Source organism: Chionomys nivalis, chromosome 21, assembly GCF_950005125.1.
Source record: "Chionomys nivalis chromosome 21, mChiNiv1.1, whole genome shotgun sequence".
In the NCBI taxonomy this organism is placed as follows: domain Eukaryota; kingdom Metazoa; phylum Chordata; class Mammalia; order Rodentia; family Cricetidae; genus Chionomys; species Chionomys nivalis.
This window is the reverse complement of record NC_080106.1, coordinates 39,140,952-39,161,550: the sequence shown is the minus strand read 5'-3', so window position 1 is coordinate 39,161,550 and position 20,599 is coordinate 39,140,952. Positions and strand designations below refer to the sequence as shown.

Genomic DNA, 20,599 nt, shown 5'->3' with positions numbered 1-20,599 from the left:
TTACACTGTTAACTTTATGACTCTTTAAATTCCCCAAGAATTTAAATTTATGTCTCTAGGTACATCGTTCACCAGAATCTAGCGAGGTAAATGGATGCAACTAGAAAAGATCATATTGAGTGAGGTGAACTGCAAGTTCTCTCCTCTGAGGCTCTCACTTGAAATCTTCAGATGTGAGTATAAAGCCTGGAGTGACCTCAAAAACCAGGAAAGTAGAGGGGACACTGGAGAGGGAGAAAGAACAACTGAGAGGAGGCAGATTATAAGTGACTTTGTGGAAGAAATGGGAGAAACAGGGAAGGGAGGCTTTAATTATGGAGTGGGGGGGAGATAAACTACAGGAGGGTAAAATAACAGGAAGTCTCTTAGAAAAAGTCATAAGGAATCATTTATTTTTTATCTACTAAAATAACACATAATACATATAAATCTGTGTATAAATATATAGAGAGTTTAAATGAAATTTTTCCTTCTGGACTGAGAATGCTCCCATGAGAGTCATAGTGTATCTAATACAAACCCAACACCATACATGAGAATCCTTTTGAGTTGTTAGTCAGGGTTATCCAACAGATTCCCAAAACATTACAGACTAGTGCTATTGCCCTTGGTTGCCTCCCCGGGGTGGAATGTAAGTTCTTATTTTTGAAGACATCGTGAACTTTGGACACAGGACCTGAAAGCTTCCTCTGAGGACTAGCTTTCATGGTACCAGAAGATGCCATGCAAGCTTCCAAAAGATGAAAGCATCCTATACAGCTATGATGCCCATGAACCACAGTAACCACAGAATGTAGTGGCAAGAGTACCTTGGTGGTAACCAACAGCTCTCTAATTGGACTTAAGATCCACTCAACAAGAGGGAAATCATGCCTGGTACTGGAAACCTAGCCAATTACCTAGGGCTAGAAAAAAAAAATTTATTTTGGATTAAACCTACAATGCCACTTTACTAAAACAACACAATTCCTAATTACATTTTAAATATTTATCCTTATATACACAAATAAGTGTTCTCACCCCTCTTCAATGGAAATTCTCTTTGCAATAGACCAGAAAACTAAAACCAACCAAAATCCAGAACAAGAGATAGTGTTCCAACTGACACATCTACAATAAAATTCCTGTACCTAAAGCTCAAGGATCACTGTATAAAAGAGAAGAGGAGATGGAAAGATTAAGAGACAAAAGAACAAGAGTTTGTCAGTCTGCTGTGAGACTGTGTCTCCTAGAAATGTCAGAAGTTATATTCATGAAGTCTCAACAACACGGCTACCTAAATAAGACCTGAACAATGACACCACCAATGGACATGCTAACACAGAAGAGGGAAAATTCACAGGGAGCCTCAATCCTAGAAAACGAACTACAGGCAAATGGGGGAAAGTTGAGAGGAGAAAAAAAATGGTTGTTCTCAGGAAAGAACCCTCTCCCTACCCAACTGGTTATTCAATACCAAGTGGTCAACTCTGAGATCATATACATAGTTAGCATTATACAAACTGAGCATATATTATTTATATATTATGTAATACACACAACTAAACAAAGAAAAAGAGGCCATGCATTTGAGAGAGTTAGTAGGGGGATGCATGGGAGGGTTGAGGGAGGAAAGAAAAAGAGGGAAATGGTGTAATCATAATTTCAAAAAAAAAAACTTTAAACATGTATCTCTAGCTCAAATTTAAAAAAATAAGCCCAGCTGTCTATAATATCACACATGAGAGGAAGAGGCAATTCAGGAGACTTAAGTCACCCCTTTATACATCATACACTTAAAACAACCAGTCAATCTTATTGTCTCTCCTTAAAAATCACCGAAGAACCCAACCGTTGCTCAACACCCTATACTACCATCTGACCTAAGAACTATTTTCTTACCTGAAAGATCACAGTATCTTCCTAATCCAGTCTTCTCCTTCCATCTCTGTCTCCCACATTCATCCAATAATCCATTCATGTTCTAAGCACAGTAAGCTCAATCCAATTCAAATTTATATCACATTATCTCACTCCTTTGCTCCGTACCCTCCATGGCTCCTCATACATACTGAAAACTAAAATCCTATAAATGGCCTATAAGGCCTAAACAATATGATGTATTTGCAATCACTTCTTCTCAGTCTTATGATAAGGCTAGGTTGTTCCATTGGACCTTCTGTCTTCAAACACTTTTCTCCTAGATTCAAATCTTCATTCAGACATTACCCCTCAATGAGACCACCCCGTTTCTCTATTTTACGCTGTAACCTCATCTGAGCATGGTGGGGCATGTCTTCAACTCAAAAGGATGAGGCAGTAAGAACTTCATTCAAGGAGGCTGGGGAGATGGCTCAGTGGTTAAGAGCTTTCTTTCAGAGGACCAGGGCTCGAGTCCCAGCACCTACATGGCAACTCACAACCGTCTATAACTCTAGTTCTAGGGAATCTGACACCCTCACACATATATGCAGGTAAAACACCAATGTACATAAAAATTAAAAAAAAAAAAAACAACCTTATTCAAGGACAGTTTAATCCTGAGTTCAATCTGCAGGACTCGTACTCACAGCGGATTAAAAAGAGCCCACTCCTACAGGGTCTCCAGGGTAACTTCTTGCTCACACACACATTATCATCCCACATGCACACACTAAAATGTAATAAAAAAGATTTTTAACAATTTTTTTTTTAAAAAAAGCAACCCATACCCTGACTACTAACTCACCTTTTGTGTACTTCTAAAATCTCTACACATCTTAATGCACTTTTCTTTTTCTCTTCTTACTTCCCAGGCATCTGATATTTATTCCTTAGACTGTGTTACTTTCTATCTACTATACAACTCACTTATGTTAATTGTTCTAGGCCCATTCACCCTTATTTAGAAGGTGGAATTTGTCTAGTTCAATGATGTGACTCAAATTAAAATCAAACTTAGTATACACAGCATTACCTCAAAAACCATTTGTTGGATAGGTAAGTAGAAAGCACAGAAGCACTGCACTTTTGAACAGCAATATTCAGTTACAAAGCAATATGGTATTACTTTTTCAATTCTTGAAGAAAATGATTATCCAGATCAAACTATGCCCGTAGTGTTGAGGGCAAAATATTGATGCAACGTTTTGAAAGACCACCTCTTCTACACACGGTCTCAGGAATCTGGACAAGCTCTTCAAATTCAACGGAATGAACCAAGAAGGAACAGGGAGTACACTAAACAGAGCCCAAAATAAATTCAGTGCAATAAAGGGGGCTTTAAGAATGACAACTTAGGCTAGGTGACCAATAGTCTGCAGCGTGCTAGGGACTTGGAGACTTGACCATTTAGAAAAGTAGTAAAGGATATAGTGACAGTTGCAGTAAAGCACAGAAAACAAAGTAAAGCTTACAACAAGAGGGTATTCGCTGTAAGAAATACAACTTTAATAGTGCAAGGGAAAGCCATCATCCCCATAGAGAGCCAATTATAAGAACCTGTCCAGCCAGGCTGAGGCACACACACAAGTGGGGAAAGTAAGTGTAAGTGGGAGTGGGGGAGGAGGAGGCTTGCTCCACCCACAGCAGGAAACCAATAAAGTACAAAAATAATTAGCTAAGTCTAGCTGTCCCTAAAAAAGAAGAAATGGGGAGTCATCGTTCTTAAAAACCTTACAGAGAGCTGGAGAAATGGCTCAGAGCTAGGAGCACTGGCTGTTCTTCCTGGGGACCCGGGTTCCCGTTCCCACAGAGCAGCTCACAACTGTATCTCCAGCTCCAGAGGAGTCAGTGCACTCCGCTGCTCTCCCAAGCACTAGGGCATGCACCTGGTGCATGCAGGCAAAACACCAAACACATGAAATTAAAAAAAAAAACAAAACTCTGTAGAGGGCCGTGAGAAGGCTTCTGTAACTCTCAGTTACATTTGAGTTGCATTTCAGAGGCCCTATGTTTCATCCCTAACACAAAAAAAAAACTCTTGAGAAGTTAGGCATACTGGCTCACACCTGCAGTCTCGATGTCTGGGAAGCAGAGGAAGTGAGGTGTTTGTAAATTAGTCAGACAGGACTACACAGTGAGTTCCAATTTGGGCTATAGTGAGACCCTGCCTCACAACAAAAAAGAAAAACGCATAAACCTTGTGAAATCTACAGTAAATATAAAACTTTTTCAACCAAAGGGAAAGTTCTAAGAGTAGGGAAATGACATACATAGATTTGTTTTTAAAGATTTTAGCCTTAACTCTTAGCAAAATGTAGGGAATTTTCCAACTCTTTGGGGAATACTTAATATAAAAGGCTCTCACAATTAAGCAATATTAAGTGTGTACCTCTGTAATCTAGCACATTTTCTTCTGATTCACATGTTGGCAAAGGTATACAACATGTATAAAAAGGAATAAGCTAAAAATAACTCTTCCTTAAGAAAGCCGTTTAAGCCAGGTGTGGAGGAACACACCTTTAGTCCCAGCACTCAGGAGCCAGAGATAGGTGGATCTCTGTGAGTTTGAGGTCAGTATAGTCTACAGATCGAGTTCCAGGGCTACACAGGAAACCCTGCCTCAAAAAAAAGAAAAGAAAAGAAAAGAAAAGAAAAGAAAAGAAAAACAACAACAAAATGTGGTTTAAATGTGGTCCAGTTAACATACTGTGGTACATGAGACTATCGTATTACACATAAGAATAAACTGCTAAAACTGGTAAGGCATCTGGGAAAAAAACTCTGTGTTAGAGAATTTTCCTAAGTATGCCTGGGGGTCTAGATTTATCCCCAGCCAAGTAGAGGGAGGAAAAGTACAGAATAAAATTAGGACAGAGGGCATGGGGCAAATGTACCTATAACCACAAGTAAGTATCAAGCTGTAAGATATCAAGATTTATTAAGCACAAACTCCTTTTGATATGGACAGCTCAAAAGTTAATAACAGCTATCTATCATTTAATGAAAAAAATGTCCATTTCAGTCAGATCAAAGAAATTAACTTTAAAATATTTATAGCTGGAGATGGCTCCACGGTTAATAGCATGTCTGCTCTTGCAGAGAGTCTAGAGTTCAGCTCCCAGCATCCATACTGGGCAGTTCACAACCGCCTACAACTCCAGCTACAGAAGATCCAATGCCCTCCTATGGCTTCTGAGGGCACAGCATACTCATGCACAATTCCACACAGACACAGAATTTGAAAATAAATAAATGTTCTAAAGGAGAAAACTTTCAATAAATTGGAAGCTGCAGAGAGGCTTGGTACCAAAAAGCACATACTGTTCTTGCAGAGCACCCCGTTTGGTTTCCAGCACCCATAAGGCAGCTCACAACCACCTTATAACTCCAGTTCTAAGAGTTCCTGCTACAGAGTAAGAACATCTCACAGAAAAACAAAAAGGGGAAGAGAAGAGGGAAAGGAGGAAAGGACATGTTTGCTACTGGCAGTCTCTGTTTATAAACACAGATTAGTTTTTCTCCTTCCAGTTCATGTGCCCAAACCTTTTTCCCAAACAAAGAATATACAAAAAAGTCAAAAACAAAAACAAACCAACAAACAACACACACACACACATCAATATGTCAAACTTAATGAAAATTCTTTGCCAGGCAGAATCACTTGTATCAGCACTGTCAGACGGTACTTTCTGTTGAAAAGTGCACATGACGTGTAAGTACTGGGATGCTATGTCATTTGGCTGATGACCTTGTCAGGAACAAACTCAAGAACTACAACAGATGGGAAGGAGCACATGCAGCATTAATCCGTTCATAGAAAGCTCAAAAGCAACTAAATTCCATCTGTGGCATTCAAAGGCAAGAGATGCCTCCTGTCAGGAGTGGTAATTAGAGAGGAAAGAGGGTGTCTTGTTCTGGTAATGTTCTTCTTAACCCCGGGGGATAGTTAGAACAGCGGGCTCATTTTGTGAAAAGTCAAGGCCTACTCATGATTTGAGCACCTTTCTATATGTAGTTGCGTAAAATGTCAACCAGAAAACATACATGTAAGAATCAAAGTGCATCATTCCATCACTTTAGCATTCTCCCAGGATCCCCTTGAACAACAACCAGGAATCATCAGCAAGCACTTGGTAGCAACTCCCTTCCCCAGTGCAGCTGCTCAACTCATTTCCATGCCTCTGACCTGCCACATAAAGTACTTGCACTCACTGGGAGTTTCACCTCTCCTACTTTGAGAAAAGAGCAGAAACCACCAAAGCTTTATCTACCTTAGCTTCTCTCTGTCAAGCCACAGACTAACTTCTAACCCTTGAGAATCCAAGAAGAACCCTGCCTGCTATTTTCTTGCTTCAAAATGTTACACTTCCCTCTTGGACCAGGTCTCTCCAACACAAGCATGCATTACTAGCCCCATCGGGCTTCTATGCCACTGCATGCCTCTGGTTTTCTTTTTCCCTCCAACTGCACAGACACCTCAACTAAAACATATCAGAACTCTGAATGTTACTACCATCCTGGCTCAACATCTCCAGTCTTTTTCATCTTGACAAGTGGCAACACAACCCATAGTCACTCTAGCCAGAAATCTTCATTCATTCCTTCCTTTCCCTACCTCTCACATCTAACTCATCAGCAAGACCCATTATTATGTATCAAAAATATACCTGAAATTCATCCACTTTGTTCATCTTCACCGCCAGCACTTTAATCCCAGTCATAATCAGCTATCACAGATAAGAAATAGTCTCCAAACAGCTAAAGCAATCTTTGTTTTTTGTTTTTGTTTGGTTGTGATTTTTCGAGACCGGTTTCTCTGCGTAGCTCTGATTGTCCTAGAATTCTGTAGACCAGACAGGCCTCAAACTCAGAGATCCACCTGCCTCTGCCTTCCAAGTGATGGTATTAAATGCGAGTGCCACCACCGTCTGGATTAAAGCAGCCTTTAAGAGTCGTGGATTGTGGCCGGGCAGTGGTGGCGCACGCCTTTAATCCCAGCACTCAGGAGGCAGAGGCAGGCGGATCTCTGTGAGTTCGAGACCAGCCTGGTCTAGAAGAGCTAGTTCCAGGACAGGAACCAAAAGCCGTGGAGAAACCCTGTCTCGAAAAATCCAAAAACAAAAAAGAGTCATGGATTGTGTTGTCCTTGTCAGTAAACCTTTCTCAGAGTTCACATTCTTTGCTGACTCAACAGAATCAACCCCCACCTGCCTGCTTCCTCAATCCATCATTTCATTTCAGTGACATTCTTCTGTAAGCACTCCAAATCCATCCAGCCTCAAGGACCTTTACTAGGCTGCTCCCCTGCTTCAAAGGCTAGTGCCAGTTCTTCATCTTCCTTTAAAGGTAACCACCCCAAACAGCAGCTGTCCCCTCACTGTCTCTACTTCGGCACCTTTGACTCCGTTTATAATACATAAAGTAACATGTAATTTTATTTCTTCACTTGAATGTATGGCTAATATTTAGAACTGCAATTTTAATTAATTAAGCTGTGTGCGTAGGCACTGTGTTTTTTAATGCAGAAGTAGGCAGTATCTCTGCTCTCAAGGATCTTAGACAACTGACAGGGCCAAAAGACACATCCAGGTCTGACTCTTAATGGCTGTCCTCTTAATCAAACAAAAGTACTTCAACAGTAGGACCCAGGTGGTGGGTAAAGTAACATCCTTGACAGGTGTTCACACAGTACTAAAAACTAAGGCTCTGAGAAACTAATCTTCCCAAAGTAGCAGACATTGAAGATTATACACAACCACAGAGCACTATAGAAATGTACAGTGTTCAGGGAACAAAATAATCTAGTTTGAATAAGTAGGGCAAATATGACACACTGGGATAAGGCTGAGAAAAGTCTACTTAAGTCAATGTAAAGATATAGTCATCATTTAGCAATGTATGCCAATGCTGTGCTTGACAAGCAGGAGAACAAAGCTAAAACTCAAAGGCATTACAGTCTATTTGGATAAGCAAAACGCTATATAGAAAAACAGCGGCTCAGGAGACATTGCAGTGGAGACAAGCAGAGTACTGTGGGAACATGAAGAAATGGCACCCAATTCAATGTGGGGAGTTCAGGAAGAGCTCAGCTAATGATGACTGGGCTATTATGAATTTAGTAGAAAGAGAAGGACCTGGAAGCACACAGTCCATCAAAAATGCAAGGAAGCAACAGAAGGGGCCAGCTCAGACAAGGCACTGTACTTACTAAACACATCAAGGAACTTAGGCCTACATATTGAAGGCCTTTCAAGTCAGGTTCATAGGTTTAGTAAGAAAGCTCATTTACACTGATAACACTAGGAAGCCATAAGAATGGCTAAACCAGGGCTGGAGAGATGGCTCAGTTGTTAAGAGTACTTGCTGCTCTCCCAGAGGATCCCAGTTCAGTCATCCATGTCAGGCAGCTCACAGCTACCAGTAACTCCAGCTCCAGATGATCTGATTGCCCTCTTCTGCCTCTGTCATTGGCCGATTACCAGTAACTATACTGTAAGTATACTGTAAAGATAAAAACTTCTGCATATTTTTCTGTTTATAGGAAAGTGTGAGCTCTCAAGTTTTTATAAAGATCTGGTTGAAGGCAAGGTCTAGATAAAATACATCAAATATTTAAATATTTGATAAATTACATGTAGAAATTCTTATTTTTATTTAAAGATCTGAAACAGACCTTAACAGAACTTCTAATCTTTAAAACTGAGTGTATCAACTACCATAAAATAAGATGAAAGTTATCTACAACTATGTAAAGTCACTCAACTTGTTCTGTTACCTTAATTATGCAAGACTGGTCTTCAAAATACCTTACACACTGAAAACAAAACCCTAATCTTCCAATCATTGGCATATTTGGATATTTCCCTTGTTATTTACTACTTTTAACCAAATAGAATATATTTTCTAGTAATACAGCAATTTTTTCGAGTGGTGTGTGTAGGTGTGTGTATGTGTGTGCACACGCGCGAGCGCACACACACACACATACACACACACGCGCGCGGGGGGGGGGTGGTTCAATAAATAGCCCTAGATGGCCTAAAACTTTTCTCTTGCCTCAGCCCCACAAATGTTGGAATTTCAGGCAAGTAATGCAATATAGGTTTCTACCACCATGCTCAGCTTTCGGCTGTAGGAATTTCCTGAAGCCTTGAGAGAGTAGATATTCTGACGCAAAATGAATTACATTTGTTTCTAAATGTAATTCTTTGTGTCCCCCCCCATTTTTTGAGAAATGACAAATTAGCAATTCCCCAAATTTGCTACACTGTATTTCAGTTTTAAATACTGTTACAAAGTTATGTGGCAAAGATGCCAACAGGGGTCTATTAAACCAATTCTAATACAAGACAAATCTGACAAAGCCCAGGTTAAGTAAAAAAGCTCTGAACAAAACTGCAACTAACCTATCCAGACTATGGAAGTTTGTATTGTTATTCAAGTTTCCAAAACAAAAAAGTACGAGGAATTTATGCAATCCACTTTGAGAAAATAGCCCAGTCACAAACTTATCCCACTGGTAAACACCGTCTCCAGAACGTGAGCCAATCTCTCCCTGACAGTTACTATGCCATCCCATTTGTCACAGCAACTGCTGAAGGAGCCCGCGACACCCCAGGTAACTACTCTAATTAAAGGGATTCACTGTCCTACTTTTCCAAGGTAGGTAACTGAAGTCCTTGAAGGTGAACTGAACCATGAACTAAGACTGCTAAAAGGGAACTTCATTCTAATCTATTCGACTTCCCAAATTCCGGAATGTATAGTATTTACCAGTTCACACCCGCTATCACTCGTCCCTAACTCCAGCATCTCAGAAAGCATGCCGTTCTGTCCTCTAAAACAGTTCATTTAACAACAGAACCCAAGCACTAACGATTTATAATGCCAAATATTTTGGTTTACGCACTTCCAATGCACCCATGCCAAGCTAATTTAAGCATATTTTTATGAGACAAGAGCCTGAGCGGTAATCATTTGCTGAGGACTTAGTATAAGCGCTCTCTGCACTTCAACTACTTCCCATCTCATGAGTTCTCAACAGCTTTGAGGAAAATACTCTCCATGAGTCCCATTTTGCAGATTAGGAAAATGAAGCACCCAAGAAATTAGGACTCTTGCCCAAGGTCACAAACTGGTGGGTCAGGATTTGATCGGAGCAGGAGAGCTGAGTCCCGAGCCCGTGCTTCTAACGCTTTAAGGAGTTAACATTTCACCCTTGACAATCGCCAATCAAGAAATGGCAAATGTTCAACGCTAGGAACGGCAGTCAGGTCCCTCCCTGTCCTACATCCCACATTCAGGGCTCCCATGACTTTGACAAATCAGCTCCATGGCCTCATTTTCCGAAGGCACAAATGTGACTCCTGCCAGGGTAAACAAATTTTCTATCTTTCCAGGAACCGGCGCGCCGCAGCGAACCAGGGCGTGCACACGAAGTTGCAACTGGGAGCGTGGAGGAACGACCCCAACTATCCCGCAAAGGAAGCTGGGCGGAGCAAGGCTTAGGCTTAAAGGCTGGAGCGGCCAGGGCGGGCGTCCGCGCGCCCGCTCCTGGCGACATAAACAAGGGAGGAGGCTGCCTTCTTCCCCCGCACAATGAAGGCGCAGATCCGGGGGAGGCCGCCCGACCGGAGCCGCCGAGGCGAGGCCCGACCGCGGGCCGCGCAGCGCGCGGCTGACCTCCGCCATGTTGGCCGTCCACCCGGCCGCACAACAAAGGCTGCGAGAGGGCGCGGGCCCGAGCCTCAGTGAGTCCGCCCGTCTGCCGCCGGCCCACAGGGCCGCTCACGCCTGGGCCCGCCCGGGGCGGCCGAGACAAAGGCGCCGCGGCTCCGCGAGGGCTCACCCGGCCCACCCCGGGCCGCGGCCGGCTCCTCCCTCCAGGCCGCCCGCTTACCTGTGGGCGGAGAGCGCGCCGCGGACCCCGGCCCCGTCTAACGCGCCCGGTCGCCAGCTGCCTCCGCCACCACCGCCGCCGCCGCGGGCCGCGCCTCCAACTCTCGCAGCGCCGACACCGACGGGACACCCTGGGCCGCCGCCCTCGAGAGCGCGCCCGGCAGCCCGGCTCCCCTGCCGCCGCCGCCGCCGCCCCGCGCGTCCTCGAGCCCGGCGCGCGCGCCCGCTAAACACCACACACTGCGGCGGCCGCCATGAGCGGGCGCGCGCGGAGAACCCGTTGGGGCGGGGCTTCCCACGGCCGCGCATGCGCACTGGCGGCTGGCGGCTGCGGCCCGCGCACCTACGGTGGTACTGGTTCCCGCGGTGGCGGTTGGCGCCGGGAAGGTTCGGTTACCGAAGCTGCGCCCCGAGCGTCCCCGCGAGGCGACTGTGCGGTCTCTGGCATCTCTGTGGGGCCTCCTGGGTTTCCGCCTCGCGTCTCCGCGGGCCCGCGGCCTGTAGTGGCCGCCACGACCCCACTCCAGGAGGAGGAGGGCCGCGCCCCCGGAGGCTAGTTGAAAGCTGGCTAGTTAGAAGCATGCATGCCTTTTCCTCTGCGTCCCCACTCTTCTAGGAAGCTGCTCTTCGGGGGGCTGTCCATCCTGCTACTATAAATTAAAAAAAAAAAAAAAAAAAAAAAACCAGGGAGCCGGGCACTCGGAAAGCAGAAACAGAATCTTCACAAGTTTGGGCCAGGTTGGTCTATGTAGGGAATTGAAGGGCTTCACGGTGGACTCTGTATCTAAAATAATTAAATGAAAACCTCATCTTCAGGGCTAGGAATGTATTCATGAGGAATGCTTGCCTAGGATGAGATTCCCCAATTGCAGGTGAAGGGGTGGGAGCCTTTCCATTTGATTCTGGTGTGGGCTGGGGGGGGGGGTGTCAGAGGGACATCTTAGGGGTTCTGGGGCCGGAACGCCAGTGGTGAGCCTTGGCAGGCTGCAGAGTCCCCGTTAAAGTTTTTTAATGGGTGCCTGAGTCTGACTAGGTCCCTGAGTGGATTTCCAGGGAAGAACTCTAGAAATGGAATGCTGTGTGAAAACAAAGCACTTTTTCTGTAGGGCAAGAAATTCTCCTACCCCTGAACCATCAGCACAAACACCACCCCAGCCACAACCCAAACTTGTGCTCAAAGGCGGAATTTCCAGCTTTCCTCAGCATCTTTGTAGTCTGTGCTGCGTTGGTACTTGTGTTCTTGAGCTAACATTTTTCTTACCGTGCCCTTCTTCTGGAACCATTGGCACATCCAGTTGAGAAAGTTTTTTTTTAAACTACAGTACTTTACATTTATTATTATTATTATTAATGTATACAATGTTCTGTCTGCATGTATGCCTGCCCACCAGAAGAGGGCACCAGGTCTCATAAATGGTTGTGAGCCACCATGTGGTTGCTGGGAATTGAATTCAGGACCTCTGGAAGAGCAGCCAGAGCCATCTCTCCAGCCCTTGAGAATGTTTTTTAAGGCGTTTTTAGCCAAAGTATTATATTACTACATAACATGTTGGTCCCCAAAAGCCAGATAAAAGGTTTGCATTATATAGAGCCACAAAGATTTTAGATTTTAGTAGTGTTCTTGTCCATTTCAACAAATGGGGAATGTTCAAATAATCTGTCATATGCTGTGCTTAGTCACAGAGCTTACCAAGTAGGAAGAATTCGTTCCCTCTCCCATTCATTGAAGAAATGGTAGTCACCGTGCTAGTCCTGAGAATACAGAGCCATTGCTGGGTACTTAAGATATTTTATACTCTAGAAGGAGACATAAACATTAGCCTCCTACTTGTACCATTACAGCTGTGAGGAAAAAAATCACCAAGAAGGTGCCTAACTGCTGCATGTGTGTGCACAGGTGTCTGGCACAAAACTGAAGGACAAGGAATTAGCCAGATTGAAGGGAGGCTAGAAATCGTGGGGCCACTGATGAAGCAGGAGAGAACGTCAGAAGACGACCCTGCTGCTGTCCACTGCTCCACTATAGGCTGAGGGAGGGAGAGCTGAGGCTCTGCGGCACTGCAAAGCCAGTGGAGTTCAGAGATGCCGAACTTGGAGGACCAAGGTGTTCACTTGTGTTTCCTAAGGGACAGTACTTCTTGACCTGGTGACAGAATGGTACGAGTCCGTATGGGAGAGGCCAAAGAAGCTGAGAGAAGAAACCCCGGGGGAAATCGAGAGAAAATCCCACAAAATGAAAGCCCACACCAGGAGGCAGCTACGGAGAAAGGTATCTAGGATGGGCCCGTGAAAATAGCATCAAATGCTACCATACCTCAGTGCCAGACTCAACGGGTTACTTCATCAGTCCCACAAAAACTCCGAAATAAGCCTGGCTGCCATGGTGCATGCCTTTAATCCCAGGACTCCGGCGACAGAGGCGGGTGCATCCATGGGAGTTCGAATCTAGCCTAGGCTATATAGCAGGTTCCAAGACATCCGGGGCTACACAGAAAACTCTGTCTCGAAAAAAGCAGAAACCTCCATGAAATAACTACCATTACTGTTCCCATTCTTGCTCTGCTAGAGCAAGTAAGGCACATAAAACCTAGAAGATGCTAGATGCCAATCAGGATCCAGATCCAACCCAGCAGCGCACAGTGGGGCATGCTGGTAGATCCAGTGCTCAGGAGAATGAGATCAGTGCATCACCACTGAAACACTATTAAAAACTTAAACCCAGCTTCAGTGTCCTGGCTGCTATTCCAAGGTTCCCGCAGAAAGCAAGAGGAATTCTTGTTTTTCTTTCTCAAGACACAGTTTCTCTGTGTAGCCCTGTCTGCCCTGGAATTCAGCCTGTTCACCAGGCTGACCTTGAACTGAGATCCACCTGCCTCTGCCTGGGATTAAAGGCGTGCACTCTGCACACACCTTCTTTAAATGGAAGTAGCTTGGAGTCCGTGTAGAAAGCATGGAAATGAGGATCGAGAAGTCAAGGAGGTCAGAAGTCCTTTGCCCCTTGAGGAAACCCCTGTGTGGCTATAAGAAGGCAGATTTTCCAGAGTCATGGGTAAACTAATTTTAAATTAACCAAAAATGGTTTGTTTTGGAATGAACATTTTGAGGTTTGTCGGTATCATGACTGTGTAACTAGATACTGTAAAATGGAATTATGAAATATAAGTAATGATGGCTCGTGTCTGAGGCAAGAGTTCGAGTCAAGCTTGAATATATTGTAAATTCCAGGTCAGCACAGAATGAAACATTGTCTCAAAAGCAGCAACAACAACAAAATGCCCACAACTCCAATCTCAACAAACTGCCAGAATAAAATGTAAGCCAGGCATGGTGTCTCAGTCATATGGCCCCAGTTTCTGGAGAGATGACATTGTCCAAGAGTAACCTAGTGAGTCTGTTTGCAAAAATGAGATGGATGTGGGATACCTTTAATCCTAGCACTCAGGAGGCAGAGGCAGACAGATCTCTGTGAGCTCAAGGTCAGTCAGAGTTCCATAGTGAGACCCTGTTTCAATAAATAAATTATGAAGACTACAGAAATATCTGAGGCTCTAACTTAGTGGTAAAGCACTTGCCTAGAATTTCCCTTTCACTTTTTCAGAGAAACTTGCAATGCCTTTGTAAGAGAAAATAGAGACAGTTTGGGAGTGAACTTTGCATTTTCATAGGCATTGGGCCTGGGTTTGGAAGGATACAGGCTTGGGAAAGAGAGAGCTAGCCCCTCTGGGGTGGGACATAGTCCATCCCCAACCCCAATCTACCCCCATCTCTGCACGCTGCAGCAAGGTAAACAAAAGAACCTGACATTGAAACACAGTTGTCAGCACCCTGGGGGCACAAAGACAGACATCTCTGTTCCTCACACCTCACCTCTCCTTTCTCCAAATAGCATTTGTCAATCTGATAATGACAGCATCTGTCTGGCCTGATGCTGACAGACAGCTCAGAGCCTTGTAAATCCAGGAGTCTTTGAAGTTGCTGGGTACCTAGGACAGAGTGTTCCCAGGGATGCCAAAGGAAGGCCGGTCTCAAGATGTTGGCATTCTTACATCAGCACCCAGATGTGGTCTTGCCTCCAGAATTCATTCACTCCTTTTCCTCTTGTTGCTTTTCCCTTTGTTTTAAGCCTTCTCTCCTTCAGAAATCAAAATTCTCTCCTTCATTTTTCTGATTCCTTTTTATAGAAAGCTAATCTCATCAGATTAATTTCATCTCAGGCTTTTAATGAGATTCAGAAACCTGATTAAAAAAAGAAATTAAAAAAATAAATCCAGGTGATAGGTATGGGTAGGACGTGATCCTCACATTCATAAAGTTAATGTACCTCCCATTTTAAAGAAAAATAGTGGAACATGGATGCTGGCATTTTCATGATACTGTAGGAAAGCACTGTTTTGCTATTTGGCCTATTGGGAATCAAACCCAGAACCCCTTGCTTGCTACAGAAGGACTGTGTCAACTATGTGGTGGAATTTTAATTACAATGTGTTACATTAGTCTATGTGGTGAAATATTTGTTTCATGATGCAAAGATGTGTTGCATTCCTTTATGTTGCATTGGTTTAACTCTGTAAAGCTGTGTTACTTTGCCTGTCTAAAACACCTGATTGGTCAAATAGCTGTACGGACAATAACTAGGCAGGAGATAGAACGAGACTGGGCTGGCAGGCAGAGAGAATGAATAAGAAAGAAGGAGGAATGAGGAGAGGAGGATGTTGGGGGGCCTGCCATACAGCCAGACATGGAGCAAGAAGGAAAGAAAAGATATATAGAAATAGAATGGTAAAAAAAACAGAGACAAACGGTTAATTTAAGAAAAGCTGGCTAGAAATAAGCCAAGGCTGGGCATTCATAAGAAGGAATATGTCTCCATGTGATTATTTGGGAACTGGGTGTTGGGCCCTCTAAAAAAAACCCAGCTATACCACTAAACTGCATTTTGTAAACAATAATGCTGTAAATGAGGGGATTTCAGGTCCTGTGCAGAAAATACTTCAGGATAAGTGTGTCTGAGGATCCTGTTGATTGGCAATCACATCTCCAATGGGATAGAAAGCAGCTGTCCTGTACTGACTCCTTATAAGGGCTCTAGTGACAGAAATAAGTCACTTTCCTCTTAGGAACATAGAGGGTATACAGGACTGTCTTTATCGGAGTGATTAATATAAGTGAGATACACAGCTCCTTGCATTGTCTCAGCAAGAAGTCTTTGATGCCTGATGATTTTCTTAGCTGAAGTAGAAACAAGTAGAATAAACAGAATGGGACTTGCATTCCCCACCTCCCTTTTCCCTGACAGTGTCTTGCTGTAGAGCTCACACTGGTTTCCAATTGGCAGTCCTCCTGAGTGCTGGAATTACAGGTGTGCGTTACCACATGTGGCTGAAATTTAAATTTCAAGTACTCTGGGATTGCCTGCAAACCTGACTAGACAGGTTGTTGAGAAGTCTTAATCCCCCTAGAGCAAGTTCAAGGACACCCTGTGTTACAGGAGACTCTTCCTCAGGCAGGGAAAGCACACACAAAGGTGAATTCAAGCTTCATGTATGTACACAGCTCAGATATCCAAAAACTCATCCCTCTTAATACGTGATAGCACACTAACTTTCAAAATGCCTGAGCCAGCATGACCCTCACCCCAGCAGTGTGCAGTACCCCGTTCCAAAGCACAGATCCGACCTTGACTTCATGTTTGCTGCTACACTCATTAACACTTTCCAGGGTCACTGCAGTCCCTCCATTTTTAGAAAACCTATTAAATCTCTTCTCCATCAAGCCGCTAAGGTTTGCTGACTCAGTCTATGAGGAATAAATATATTACTGCTATTTAAAGAAGCCCACTGACTCTGTGAGTTCGAGACCAGCCTGGTCTACAAGAGCTAGTTCCAGAACAGACTCCAAAACCACAGAGAAACCCTGTCTCGAAAAACCAAAAAAAAAAAAAAAAAGCCCACTGACTGAGTGGCCTCCACCGTCAATGCATGGTGTCCTCTGCATGCACTAAAAAGCAGTGTTTTTCAGACAGGGCATCCCATACCTTTCCTCCCAACATTTGAGAGACTGAGAAAGAAGAGTATCAAGCTGGAAGCCAGCCTGGGCTATAGGGCAAGGCCATGTTTAGCAAAATAAATAAATACATAAATAAGTAAATGATAAATAAATGATCCAAGGCATATGATGCCAAATTGGCCAACCAGTTAAGACTTTATACTGATGCCCTCCAAATCACAAGAACAACCTCCTGCTTAGGTCTCCCACCACCTCAGAAGAGCCACAGACTGCTTAGGTCTCCTCCCATCTCATGAGAACCACAGCCTGCTTAGGTCTGTTCCTGCCTCAGGAGAGCCACAGCCTGCTTAGGTCTCCCACCTGCACTGTTTGTTTCCAGGCAATATAGTGTCTTTCGCCCTGGAAGACACTTTCCCCCTTTCTCCGATTTTTGTTTTAAATTTTAAATATGTATGCTTGTGTATGTGTGTAGTGTGTACTTGGCAGATATTTTATATTATGATTTATAATAGTAGTTAAACTACAGTTATGAATTAGCAATGAAAATAATTTTATTGTTGGGGTCACAACATGAGGAAGTGAATTAAAGGGTCACGTTAGGAAGCTTGAGAACCTCTATGTTATAGGCTTACACCACTATGCATGGATCATGTGGGACAGGGAATGGTGTTTAGGGCTTTTGCATTCCAGACAAACTCTTTATCGACTGATCTGTGTCCCTACTTCCTGCTTTCATTTGAATTATTTTAACCACATGTAGTTGAGTCTCTTTATCCATATTCTCTACATCATGGATTCTTCAAAAAACAAGTTGTTATTGAGTCGTTTCTGTAACCTTAGTTAGCCTCATTTTCTTTTGATCCATCTGGCATTGCCTCCTAAGTGCTGGGACTAAAGGTGTGCACTGCCACGCCTAGCCTGGGTGTTTTCCTTGTTGCCTGATAAATAATAAAGTATAACACTGTTTACATGCATTTTCAATGTATTAGACATTTAAAATTAGAGATGATTTCAAGTTTGTGGTGCAGCACGCACAGCACAGCCAGTCCCTCAGTCAGCTCTCATTACCACAGAAACTGGGAAGTAATCTCAACTGTAGGAGGATCAGAAAGAAGGTGGAGGGATTAAACCTAGCTAGGTGTACACAGTCTCAAAATAAATAAACAAAAATTAAAAAGAGCTAAAGCTGTAGCCCAGTGATGAGTGTTCACCTAGTATTGCCAGTAATGGTCCTGGACTCCACGCCTGGCACGACACTAAATAAATACACAGGAGAGTGAATGTGCACTGATCATATGCCAGCAGGCCTTCTGCAGGAGCACCTGCCCATCCCAGGATCTGCTGAACGTTGTGAGAATAGCTCCATGCCCCATGGATACAGCTGAATACTGTATTGGGTTTTTCTTTTTCTCTTTTGAGTGTGTGTGTGTGTGAGAGAGAGAGAGAGTGTGTGTTTATGTGTGTGTCTTTCTGTGTTGTCCAAATTGGATTAGAATCCACTAACATAGCACAGGCTAGCCCAGAATTTACAGTAATCCTTCTGCTTCAGTCTCTCCAATGCTGGTGCTGGGATTACACACCCACCTCTGCCATGCCAGGTTTTATATTGTGCTCTTTTTATAACCAACAATAATAAGGCCAATAATATTCTCCCAGAATGAGGTCTGTGTGGTTGCTGAGTAAAAACATAAGCACAGAAGCAATTTTTAAAAGATATCTTTTTTCACATTTTTTATTGATATTTATTGAGCTCTACATTTTTTGTTCTCCCCTCCCTGCCTCTCCCCTCCCCTCTTCTACCCTTCTCCAAGGTCCCCATACTCCCAATTTACTCAGGAGATCTTGTCTTTTTCTACTTTCTACTTCCCATGTAGATTAGATATTTTAATTTTAATTACACATTCATATGGGGATGTTGGTGCAGGTATCTTTGGAGACCAGAAGAAAGTGTTAGATTTCTTGTCTGTTTGATGTGTGTGCTGGGAATGAAACCCAGGGCCTTAGGAAGAACAACCAGCTCTTAACCATGAGCCATCTCTCCAAACCCCCTGAATGGTAGGCTCCAGCCTGGCTAAGTGGATTCTAATCCCAGTACCAACAAACAGAAGGCTTAGGCAAGAGGATGGGGATATTTGAGTCCAACTGAACTACAGAACAAGATTCATAGAAAAGATAATAAAAGTGAGGATGTAGGAAAGTCGTAGAGCCATTATTGCGTGACATGTGTGACTCTGGGTTCAACTCCCAGTATAAAACAGGAGGGATCGACTAACCTGACTGTTCAGTAGTGTACTGCATTTCTTCTCTTTGTCCCTGTTCTCAATAAAAACGTAGGCCTTAAAGATAAATGAAAATGCTGCTCAGGCTTACATCATTATGGTTTCAATGAGCCAAAAATCCTATTTCCCCTTTTACCCAGAATAATAACTCTTGAGAGCTAAAAACTTCACAGCACTTTGAGCACTTAATTAGTCCTCTCTGGTGCCAAAGAGGAAGACACAGATATTCACAGAATTCATCCTGACTTTCTTCAGTTTGGTGAGGCTTCTGCTGGTTTTGCAAAGCCGTGTCTGTTCCACCAAGGTTATTTGGGCCACCTCAGCACCAGTCGCCCTCACCTATGAAACCTGGTAATCTGAGCTGTCTCCTTGGACAAGGGGAGCTGCTGAAAGCTGAAAGAGAAAGGGCAGTGATTCCCTGGAGAGCAGAAACACAAAGTGCATCTGTAGGGAGCCTGCAAGAATGGTACACGTGATTTGGGCTGATTGCATCAGCATCCCATTGACTCCCTGGAACTGGGGCACCCTGGTAACCCAACTCTTCTGAGAATTCCACTCTCCTGAGGCCCTGAGCATCCGCAGTGGGTGTCCACGTGCTCATAGCTCACCTCCTGTGCATGGGAAGCTCCAGGCCACACTTTCTCTCTATTCAGACTTGCTTCCTGAGGAAGGTCTAACAAAAATAGAGCAACCATGCCTGGGGGACCCAGTTCAAGAGTGGCTGCCTTCACACAGCTTCCTCACCCCTCATCAAACTTGGTCCAGTTCTTAAGATTCCCACAGTGATGACATCAAATATTATTATTTATCTTCACATATAGTCTAGGCTGGTCTTGAACGTCCTATATTGTTCAGACTGACCTTGAACTCTTGGCAATCCTCCTACCTCTGCCTCAAGTTCTGGAATTACAGGCTTGTATCACCAAGCCCACCTTCAGAGTTTCAAAAAGACATTAATTAGTATGTATACGCATTTTGCCCACATAAATGCGTGTGTCGGGTGCAGTTAGGGGTCAGAAGGGAGTGTCAGATCCCCTGGAGCTGGAGTTACAGAAGGTTGTAAACCACTGTGTCATGCTGGGGCTCGAACTCAGGTCCTCTGTCACTCTTGTGTCATTTGCTCTTAACTACTGAGCTATCTCTCCAGCCCCCTTCTTCAGATCCTCCTTTCAATTCTGATGCAAGAGATTACAAAATGCTTACTGAGTGTTACGTGTCAGGCAGGTAGGGAGCCCTGGGCCAGAAAATGACTCCATGGCAGACCCAGTGGTGGAGGCACCAGGCAGCCACCACCAAGAGGAAGTGCCCAGAAGGGGCAGGAAGGGAAGGTGCTGTTCTCAGGAGCAGGGAGGAATGGTCCTTGGTGTTTCTGTTTGGGCCCTGCAGTGCTCGACAAGCACATTGTCAGGGAGGGACATTCCACACCCAACTCTGGTCTCTTTATTACTTTAATCACTGTCAGGTTATTCTGCAGAGCCACAGATTGTCTGCACTGTTCATCACCTCACATTCAA

General features: G+C 44.0%; 1 protein-coding gene across 2 annotated transcripts in view; it reads right to left on the bottom strand.

The window, feature by feature from the left end:
- The window catches only part of Siah1 (siah E3 ubiquitin protein ligase 1), a 33,119-nt gene extending 22,178 nt beyond the window's left edge, over positions 1-10,941 (bottom strand). For both annotated transcript variants that reach the window (XR_009055718.1, XM_057753225.1), the window contains exon 1: positions 10,802-10,941. The gene's annotated coding sequence lies outside the window, so the exon portion shown is untranslated. The remainder of the gene's footprint in view (positions 1-10,801) is intronic.
- Between the last annotated feature and the right edge of the window lie 9,658 nt (positions 10,942-20,599).